The sequence below is a fragment of the Macrosteles quadrilineatus genome, unplaced genomic scaffold (genome assembly GCF_028750875.1).
Source record: "Macrosteles quadrilineatus isolate MER2022 unplaced genomic scaffold, UCM_ALF_1.0 Scaffold_2__2_contigs__length_208266976, whole genome shotgun sequence".
Taxonomy (NCBI): Eukaryota; Metazoa; Arthropoda; class Insecta; order Hemiptera; family Cicadellidae; genus Macrosteles; species Macrosteles quadrilineatus.
The window spans coordinates 92,200,907-92,212,496 of NW_026542595.1; positions in this window are offsets into that span (position 1 = coordinate 92,200,907).

Sequence of the window (11,590 nt, forward strand, 5' to 3'; positions counted from 1 at the left end):
TAGACCTAACTAAACCTAACCTGATCTGGGATCATCAACCCTAAACCACTCCGACAAACCTTCAGTCTTATGAACAATGGCGGTGAAGAGAAAGTAAGTAGGCTAACTAAGTAAGTATCTTTGCAGTGGGTGAGTCTTCTCAATAGGATATACTTATTTATAAGGCCACCGATCTTATCCAAAACAAAACCAAGCCTAACCTGGTCTAGAGCCCTTTACCAAGAATATCTGTTTACATTGATAAATCCACCAAACCAGACACAATACAACCATAATATAAATTTGATAATCCTGTACATTTGGAACTTTGAAATTGTACCGAAAATGTTAGGCTCCCAAGTGTTGTTTGAAAAGTTGGTATGGCAAGAATAGTTAAAATACCGCTTAAATAACGGGCCAAATGAGCTATTGGGTATCAGGAATAATTTTTTTAGTTCTGATAATTTAAGTACGCCTGACGCCTGAATTTATCTGATTGCCTGTCAATCCTAATGAATGTTTTTCCCTTTATGTCTCTTCTATTACATCCTAGGATGCTAGGCTCTGGATTGAAACTGTTTAACACATTACTTAAAATAGGCCTAGAGGATCAGTTCATTATCACATGAATAAAATCCTTTGGTGATTAGGAGGATTTGAATTCAGGCTCTCAGGGACCAAAGCTCGCCAAATTATTATTATAGTGCCAAATCATCATGAAGGAGTATCAGCAGAGTTAGTTTTTTTGTCTTACAGGTCTGTAGTAGATAAAGTCATTCTTGTGTCTAGAAGGACTGAGGCCAGTTGTACTCTGGCGTTTTAATTTTTCAAATATGTTTTACGCTTAAGGAGAATTCCCCGAACTCCTTGAGCGGACTTATAACTTTTTAAGTTCACTGTTAATAAGCAACTCTAGTAACTGACAATTTATATCACGTCTAATGGTTTCATTGTCATTCAGGTTACGATGGGCCTCTACAGTTCACAATGGCCGACACCAACAACCCAGACAGTAGTGAGGTCATCAACTTGTCAGAGAGCAATCTACACAATCGTAGAGGTATGTTTGGTTCACACAAAAATATACTATCAAAAAGCTGATATTTAAAATAAAAACACAAGGGTTCCCTGTATATTAAAGAAGCTCAGGCTGGGACCTAGCTGTATAAAATCTGAATGAGAAAATCGTTGCTCGATTAAGGCTTGTCATCTTCTGGTCTTCAGCAGGGGCTGCTGCCATAGGGTTTTGCAACCACGGTAAACTCGATTCATACTTAGCAGAAATATTGTTCTCCTAACATTCTTATCAGCAAAAACAAGGGGGATAAAACATACGTAAATGAAGCAAAGAATATTTCCATGATATACAATTATTTGAACTAGCTAATATTTTGCCGTAGCCAAAGCTCGTTGTAAACCATGTAACCCTCGCACCATTCTCTCCTACTGATGAGTTACAATGTTACAGAGGTAGGCATCCTAGACAATGATGTAGAGGAGGAAGATGAAGAGTCTACACCAGTGAGTCCTCAGTCTCTCCCTGCAGACACTCCTAGTGTGATGGTCCCAGAGACATCACCCTTCATATACTCTCCTGCTGATGTATGTACAATGTTGCAGAGGTAGGCATCCTAGACAATGATGTAGAGGAGGAAGATGAAGAGTCTACACCAGTGAGTCCTCAGTCTCTCCCTGCAGACACTCCTAGTGTGATGGTCCCAGAGACATCACCCTTCATATACTCTCCTGCTGATGTATGTACAATGTTGCAGAGGTAGGCATCCTAGACAATGATGTAGAGGAGGAAGATGAAGAGTCTACACCAGTGAGTCCTCAGTCTCTCCCTGCAGACACTCCTAGTGTGGTGGTCCCAGAGACATCACCCTTCATATACTCTCCTACTGATGTATGTACAATGTTACAGAGGTAGGCATCCTAGACAATGATGTAGAGGAGAAAGATGAAGAGTCTACACCAGTGAGTCCTCAGTCTCTCCCTGCAGACACTCCTAGTGTGGTGGTCCCAGAGACATCACCCTTCATATACTCTCCTACTGATGTATGTACAATGTTGCAGAGGTAGGCATCCTAGACAATGATGTAGAGGAGGAAGATGAAGAGTCTACACCAGTGAGTCCTCAGTCTCTCCCTGCAGACACTCCTAGTGTGGTGGTCCCAGAGACATCACCCTTCATATACTCTCTTACTGATGTATGTACAATGTTACGGAGGTAGGCATCCTAGACAATGATGTAGAAGAGGAAGATGAAGAGTCTACACCAGTGAGTCCTCAGTCTCTCCCTGCAGACACTCCTAGTGTGGTGGTCCCAGAGACATCACCCTTCATATACTCTCCTACTGATGTATGTACAATGTTGCAGAGGTAGGCATCCTAGACAATGATGTAGAGGAGGAAGATGAAGAGTCTACACCAGTGAGTCCTCAGTCTCTCCCTGCAGACACTCCTAGTGTGGTGGTCCCAGAGACATCACCCTTCATATACTCTCCTACTGATGTATGTACAATGTTACAGAGGTAGGCACCCTAGACAATGATGTAGAGGAGGAAGATGAAGAGTCTACACCAGTGAGTCCTCAGTCTCTCCCTGCAGACACTCCTAGTGTGGTGGTCCCAGAGACATCACCCTTCATATACTCTCCTACTGATGTATGTACAATGTTGCAGAGGTAGGCATCCTAGACAATGATGTAGAAGAGGAAGATGAAGAGTCTACACCAGTGAGTCCTCAGTCTCTCCCTGCAGACACTCCTAGTGTGGTGGTCCCAGAGACATCACCCTTCATATACTCTCCTACTGATGTATGTACAATGTTACAGAGGTAGGCATCCTAGACAATGATGTAGAGGAGGAAGATGAAGAGTCTACACCAGTGAGTCCTCAGTCTCTCCCTGCAGACACTCCTAGTGTGGTGGTCCCAGAGACATCACCCTTCATATACTCTCCTACTGATGTATGTACAATGTTGCAGAGGTAGGCATCCCAGACAATGATGTAGAAGAGGAAGATGAAGAGTCTACACCAGTGAGTCCTCAGTCTCTCCCTGCAGACACTCCTAGTGTGGTGGTCCCAGAGACATCACCCTTCATATACTCTCCTACTGATGTATGTACAATGTTACAGAGGTAGGCATCCTAGACAATAATGTAGAGGAGGAAGATGAAGAGTCTACACCAGTGAGTCCTCAGTCTCTCCCTGCAGACACTCCTAGTGTGGTGGTCCCAGAGACATCACCCTTCATATACTCTCCTACTGATGTATGTACAATGTTACAGAGGTAGGCATCCTAGACAATGATGTAGAGGAGGAAGATGAAGAGTCTACACCAGTGAGTCCTCAGTCTCTCCCTGCAGACACTCCTAGTGTGGTGGTCCCAGAGACATCACCCTTCATATACTCTCCTACTGATGTATGTACAATGTTACAGAGGTAGGCATCCTAGACAATGACGTAGAAGAGGAAGATGAAGAGTCTACACCAGTGAGTCCTCAGTCTCTCCCTGCAGACACTCCTAGTGTGGTGGTCCCAGAGACATCACCCTTCATATACTCTCCTACTGATGTATGTACAATGTTACAGAGGTAGGCATCCTAGACAATGATGTAGAGGAGGAAGATGAAGAGTCTACACCAGTGAGTCCTCAGTCTCTCCCTGCAGACACTCCTAGTGTGGTGGTCCCAGAGACATCACCCTTCATATACTCTCCTACTGATGTATGTACAATGTTACAGAGGTAGGCATCCTAGACAATGATGTAGAGGAGGAAGATGAAGAGTCTACACCAGTGAGTCCTCAGTCTCTCCCTGCAGACACTCCTAGTGTGGTGGTCCCAGAGACATCACCCTTCATATACTCTCCTACTGATGTATGTACAATGTTACAGAGGTAGGCATCCTAGACAATGATGGAGAGGAGGAAGATGAAGAGTCTACACCAGTGAGTCCTCAGTCTCTCCCTGCAGACACTCCTAGTGTGGTGGTCCCAGAGACATCACCCTTCATATACTCTCCTACTGATGTATGTACAATGTTACAGAGGTAGGCATCCTAGACAATGATGTAGAAGAGGAAGATGAAGAGTCTACACCAGTGAGTCCTCAGTCTCTCCCTGCAGACACTCCTAGTGTGGTGGTCCCAGAGACATCACCCTTCATATACTCTCCTACTGATGTATGTACAATGTTACAGAGGTAGGCATCCTAGACAATGATGTAGAGGAGGAAGATGAAGAGTCTACACCAGTGAGTCCTCAGTCTCTCCCTGCAGACACTCCTAGTGTGGTGGTCCCAGAGACATCACCCTTCATATACTCTCCTACTGATGTATGTACAATGTTACAGAGGTAGGCATCCTAGACAATGATGTAGAAGAGGAAGATGAAGAGTCTACACCAGTGAGTCCTCAGTCTCTCCCTGCAGACACTCCTAGTGTGGTGGTCCCAGAGACATCACCCTTCATATACTCTCCTACTGATGTATGTACAATGTTACAGAGGTAGGCATCCTAGACAATGATGTAGAGGAGGAAGATGAAGAGTCTACACCAGTGAGTCCTCAGTCTCTCCCTGCAGACACTCCTAGTGTGGTGGTCCCAGAGACATCACCCTTCATATACTCTCCTACTGATGTATGTACAATGTTACAGAGGTAGGCATCCTAGACAATGATGTAGAGGAGGAAGATGAAGAGTCTACACCAGTGAGTCCTCAGTCTCTCCCTGCAGACACTCCTAGTGTGGTGGTCCCAGAGACATCACCCTTCATATACTCTCCTACTGATGTATGTAAAAAGTAAAACTAAATAAACATGCTGTAATAGATTTCAAACTAGTGGTTGGACCGTATTTTCATATTTTGGCTGGGTCGGGTAAAAGATTTCAGCCCTCGGGTCTCTGGCTGAATTCAGATCATTCCAAAATCGGGTTTGCTTTAGAACATAATGATTAAAAAAGTTTATGTAGTGGTCCTATAATTGATATTGTATAAACATATAATATTGTACATTTTATCTCCCATATAGTCGTGAACATCTTTTTCAGTCACGCCAAAATCAAGGACATCTTTCGTCACAGGCATAATTAATCATGGATGCCAACCACGGTCAAAGCAAAATAAAGGGCATCTTGTAAGGGCACTGCAAAATCGTGAACTTTTTTGTGTGTTCACAGAAAAATTATAAACGTCTTCCGCAGTCATTGCAAAATTGTGAACATCTTCTGAGGTCACAGTGAAATTCTGATCATCTTATGCAGTCATGGCATAATCTTAAAAGTCTTCTGCGTTCACGGCAAGGTCAAAATAATCTTCCTCCGTCCCGGCATTACCATTAAAATTTTCGGCGGCCACGGCAAAGTCAAGAACACCTTCTAAGGTCACAGCATTATCATCGCCAACATGTTCTGTGGTCACAGCGAAATTTTGAAAATCCTTTCCGGTCACGGATATATCTTTAAAATGTTCCACAGTCATGGGAAAGTCGTAAACGTCTTCCACGGTCATGGTATCATCATCATCATTGTCTCCTACGACACCGCAAAATTGTGAATATCAATTCCGGGAAAATTGTTAATTTTTGTTTTGGACTTTTACAGACACTTTCTGTAATCTAAAAAATGAAAGCTTAGCCTGACCTTAGCACGGGCAGAGACTTATTTCGGCCTGAACAGTGAACCATGCCCTCGTGCCTGCACCCAGACTAACGAAAAGGAAGCGTGATCCATGCGCAGGCCCGAGGAGCGGCTCACAAAACTTTACTTAACAAAATGAGAACCATGGATGGAGGCTCAAGAACAACACGCCATTTGAGAGAAACGCGCTGTAATTAACCATTTAAAAGAATAACACAACAACAATAATTAACAATAATACATGAATTAAAATACTCTCAATTAAACTTTAAAAAATTTTGATACCCGTTTACCCTACTAACTTACAATTATTTCATTAATCATTTTCAAATAGGCTAAATTTCAAAAATAAATCTTACTAGCTTTTACCTTTCAAAAAACTTTTAAATTAACAAATTACAACAATGATATATATAATGACTCTTATAATAAATTCATTTTATCTGGTAACTATAGAAACTTTAGGGGCCCCAAATTAGAATTCAATAGAATATTTAATAAAATTATAAAATTTAAAAAAGATCAACAAGTAGCCTAGGCTAAAGAATTTAAAATTTAAAAAGAATAACAATTAATAAACTATGTATAGGCCTATAACAAATAATAATTTTTAAATAGTCTCTTGGGTTGCCTTTTTTATAAATAAAATCAAAACATAACAACAGTGGGTAACTTGCGGTAGGGCGTATTCAGTTCAATGGTTCTGGGCAAGCAGCACCGGAGGGGGAAACGAGCATGACGGAAGAGGGGGGCCATGATCCAGGGGTGGCCAAGAGTAGTAGACTCCACTCCGTCAATGCGGATGCGGCTGCTACATGTTCCTCCTCACGGGCCCCAAAAGGCGCGCGTGGCGCGATAAATTTATTCCATGGTCGACATTTGTCTCCTCTTGGTCCAAATAGGGGCAATTAACATTAAAACCATGCCACAAACTTTAAGATGAAATCGGATAACCAAAATGAGCCGACCCGGAGTCGAGCAACGCCACACAACCTATGAGTTGCTGGCGGAAAAAGAGTAATAAGAACAAAACCCACAGCCTTGTTCGGGGGGCCGTGGAGTGACAACGAAACACTGAACTAGCCTACTATAAAAAAAAAACTTGAACCATTGATCATGAGTCGTGACATTCGCCCGGTGGAAATAGTCACGGCTCAACCTCCCTCCCCAAAAGAGGACACTCCTCTCCAAAAGGGACAAACAAACAAACAAGCCTCTCCCCCACTTCCTGAAAAGAAATTGACCTGAAAGACAACTCAGGTGTCTGTGGTGGGGAACGCCAAGGGACTTCCAAACTGAGGGGAAAACTCACCCCCAGGGTTTGCTCTGGCCAGAGCTGGAAAATTTTGTGAGGGAAATTCCTTCGCAGAACACAGGGGACAGGAGAAGTGATCAGGTTCTCTGGCCCAGTGCACTTCCCACCCAGACACAAGAGGAAGAAAAATTGCCTACGGAAGAGTTCCGCGGAAGGGCTTGAGATGAGAAATGTGCGCCCTCCGGAACACTTTTCCAGTCCGCGGATCTCCAAGCTCCGCCGTGACAGGCGTCAAAAACCTCAGGATGCGGTGGGGACCTGACCACCGATGACACAACTTTGCAGCTCTCTTGTCCACAGCCGAACTGGCTGGATGAGCTTTACAAAACACCAAATCCCCCACCTGGAAAGGGTTGTCTACTCTACCACGATTGTGCTTCCTCCGGACCAATTCCCTAGCTCTGATCAAGTTTCTCCTGGCCGCTTGCCAAGTTGCCTTGACATCAGCCGCACCAGGAGGTGGCAGAAGGTCGCCAATTCCCCACACATTCGCTAACGGGTTGTTAGGCGGATAGCCTAGAAACAGCTCGAAAGGGACCGCCTTGTGACTCTCATGGTGAGCAGTATTGAAAGCAAACTGAAGCCAAGGGAGTTCCTGATCCCAGGTGGTCTGCTTGTCAGCATGGAAAGCTATGAGAGCGGAACGAAGATTGCGATTGAACCTTTCAGCATGAGAAGGCTGTGGATAGTAAGGGGAAGTAGTCACATGGCGGATTCCGTGCCCAAAGCACATTCTTTTGAACAGATGGGAAACAAACTGTGTTCCGTTGTCGGAAACAATGGTGGCGGGTATTCCAAAATGTTGGAAGAGGTGAGTTCGAAGTACCTGCACGGTGAGCTGTGCAGTGGCATTCCTTAAGGGGAAAAGCCAACAAAACTTGGAGAAGGCATCCACACAAACAAGTAGGAACTTATTTCCTGACTTGCTACGCGGGAGAGGCCCTACATAGTCAATGAAAACCTTCTCCAAAGGTCTTTCCGCCACCTCAGATGACAACAAACCAAACTTAGAGTTTTGAGCGGGCTTGCTCAGTGAGCACGTTTGACAAGAACGCACCCTAGCAGCAAGATCCCGATCCATACCCTTCCAGATGAACATTTCCCTAACCTTCGCAATGGTCTTGTGGATACCTAGATGCCCACCCACAGGAGAAGAATGAAAATACTCAAAGACCATAGGGATTAGAAGACTAGGCAGCACAACTTTAGGTTTACCTCGCTGCCGAGCGCGACAGCAAAGGGCACCCTGGGACAGAAAATATGGGGGGTGGGCTCCCCCATTTTGAAGCTCACCAATGATCTTTGCCAGCTCAGGATCCTTCAGCTGATGGGGAATGAAATCAGAAAAGGCGAGTGGAAACTCCAAGAGCACGGCACAACCCGGTTGCTCTTGGTCAGAAGGAGGATCGTCGGGTGAATGGTACATCCTAGATAGTGTGTCCGCAATCACATTCTGAGTGCCTCGAACGTGTTGCACTTGGAACTTAAGGGACGATATTTGGACAACCCAACGACCAATTTTCCCAAGCTGGCGTGGATGTGCAAGAAGCCACGAGAGTGCCTGGTTGTCGGTTTCCAATAAAAACTCCTTGTGCTCCAAAAAGCGTCTGAATTTATTGACTCCAAACACGACAGCCAAACACTCGAGTTCATACACAGAAGAGCTTTTCTTTTCGCAGGGACTCAAAGTGCGTGAGGCGTACGCAATTGGCTGCCTAACACCATCCACCTCTTGTGACAACACAGCCGCAATTGCGACGGAGGAAGCATCTGTTTGCAAGACAAAGTTTTGATTGAAATCCAGCATCGCCAAAACAGGGGGCTGCATGATAGCCTCCTTGAGAAGATCAAAAGACGTCTGCTGCGCTTCACCCCAGACAAACTTGGCGCCCTTCTTCCGAAGCTCATTGAGAGGAGCCGCCAATTCAGCAACATTGGGTATGAAGCGTCGGTAAAAACCTACCATGCCGATGAACCTAGCAATACCCTTGACATCTCTGGGAGGAGGAAACTCCCTGATAGCCTGGGTTCTAGCGGGGTCGATGCAGACGCCTCTATGAGAGATAAGATGACCAAGGAACGAAATTTCCGGCTTTGCAAAACTAACCTTGTCAGGATTCACGGTAAGGCCAGCCCTATTCAATCTACTCATGACTTCTTCAAGATGAATCAGATGATCTTCGAAGCTCTCACTGTACACCAAGAGATCGTCGAGGTAATTGAACACAAACTTGAACTTGACATCATGAAAGATGGAATCAAGGAGTCTGGTGAGAGTCTGGGCCCCCACAGCAAGACCCATCGGAACTCTTGTGAACTGATACAAATTCCACGGAACGCAGAAAGCAGTGAGAGGTCGAGACTCAGGTTTCAAAGGAATCTGATGATAGGCCTGATTCAGATCAAAAACAGAAAAATACTTGGCCTTACCGAACCAATCAAACGCAGAATGCAAATCGGGGAGAGGCACAGAGTCGATTTCAATTTGCGCATTCAATTTGCGATAGTCCAGAACCATTCGGGACTTGCCATTGGGTTTTGGGACGAGAAAAGCTGGACTAGCGTAGCTCGAACGGGAAGGTTCAATGACACCATTTTCCAGAAGTTCGTCAATGATTTTTCTGAGAGTTTCCATTTTGGGTGGAGCTAATTTGTATGGGTGAGAGCGAACGGGACGGGTATCTGTTAGACGAATCTCGTACTCTAACAGGTTAGTGACTCCAAGCTTTGGCGTCAGCACATCTGGGAAACGAGAACACAAGGTTCTGATGGCTTCAGCCTCGCAAGTAGTCAGATGCCCTAACGGATCAATTGTTGGCTTGCTGGGTATCTCAGGCTCGACTACCGCAGCACCACCACCAATTTCATCAGCAAAAGATATTAATACCCGCCTCGCAAATCGGAAAAAACACTGACCTCTGCCTAAATCCAAAATTAGGCCAGTGTGCTTGATAAAATCCGCTCCCAAAATGACAGGGAAACAAAGGTCCTTAGCCACCCAAAAACTCCAAACCCAAGAAAAATGTTCAATTTTGAACTTGAAACGGGCTTCATAGATGATGGGAAGGGGTGAATTTGACGCAGTCCAGCAGATAGGGGTTTTTCGCTCAACTTGCTTGATAAGCCCAGACGATTCAAGTTTTTCAAAAAGGGACAAGGAAATGAGGCAACGGGCTGACCCAGAATCCACTAGGGCCTTCTGCACCGTGGAACCTATGAAGATGTTGAGACGTGGGCAAGTTGAGCGCGCCGCTTTCACGCCCATGGAAGCAAGGCCCGCAATCCCCCGCAGCAGAGGCTCGGTCACAGGCACAACACTCCCAGAAGGGGAGGCAACAGAAACATAAACTGACTTTAACTTAGACTTTGACTTACTTGAAAAAACTTTCGAATTATTGCCCTTTACATTATCACCAACAACCTCACAGGAAGGATTGGGCAATTTTTCCTCCTGTGAGCAAACTAGTTTTTTGGACCACGTCCAAAATTTCCACCTTGACGGCAATGCCGCCGAATGTGACCTGGTTGCCCACAACCAAAACAAACAACAGGTTGCCTCTGCCACTGCGGCGGTTCAGGACCCAACCCCACGGGTGCTACGACAGCATGATGACCAGCTAGGGGAAGATGCCCCGCCGCTTGGTCTCTCTGAAAATCAGCGTCCTGGACAGATCTCGAAAGGATGGAAAGTCTGTCCAGATCCGCAAAAGATGAAGGCCGTGGTGCAAAAACCAGACGGGAGCGTTCCTCAGGCTTCAACCCCTGAAGCACAATGTCAATGAGCTCAAGCTCACTGATCCCCAAACGCAAGACCCTTTCCACCGTGCGAATGTCCCCCACGTACTGGCTGAGAGACTCGGCTGGCTGCTGAGGACGAAAAACTCTCTCAACTTTCAGCTTCTCCATGACCCGACGGGGCATGAAAAGCTCCAAAACTTCTTTATGAAAAACATCAAAGGTGACGCCTCTGCGCAAACAATCAAGCAATCTGTCCCCCAACGGTTTCAGACAGTATGGAGCAATGAGTTCCATCAAAGTTGCGTCTGACATGCCAGGGTATTCACGCATGCGCAAAACACTCTCCAGGAAAACACAAAGACCATTCACATCTAACCCGTCCACCGGCCGGAAACCACTCAGGACAGAGGCAAGGGGATGGGGAAGTTTGCCAAAGGAGTTAGAGATGGAAGGGGAACTATGAACTTGAGAAGGAAAGGGAGATGGGGACTGGACATTCAGCGTAGCCGCAGCCAAGGTGGACGTGTGAGAGGGGGACGGTGTGACATTTGCATTTGACATTTGAACATTTGCAGGCAACTGGAGCAGTGTACTTGGCGTAGGCGGAGCCTGGGGGGTACCCACTGGAGCCACAACTTCAACAACAGACTTTGGCACTTCGTTTGAAATTTCCAAAGAACGGTTGTCTTCAAAAATTTCGACTTTCTCTTTGACAGACTTTCCTGCCTTAATACTCTCCAAAATACCTTCCAGCTCAAGGATTCTGGCCTCCACCCAACTCTTGTCTTCATCCTGGATTTCAGGCTGCCCTGAAACCAAGAGCAGACGCTTACGCCAGTGCGTCAGCTGTGTGATAGCCGAACCCTTAGCTGAGCCCATAGGCAAACTACTCCAACTATTAATTTCCCCACTTAGCT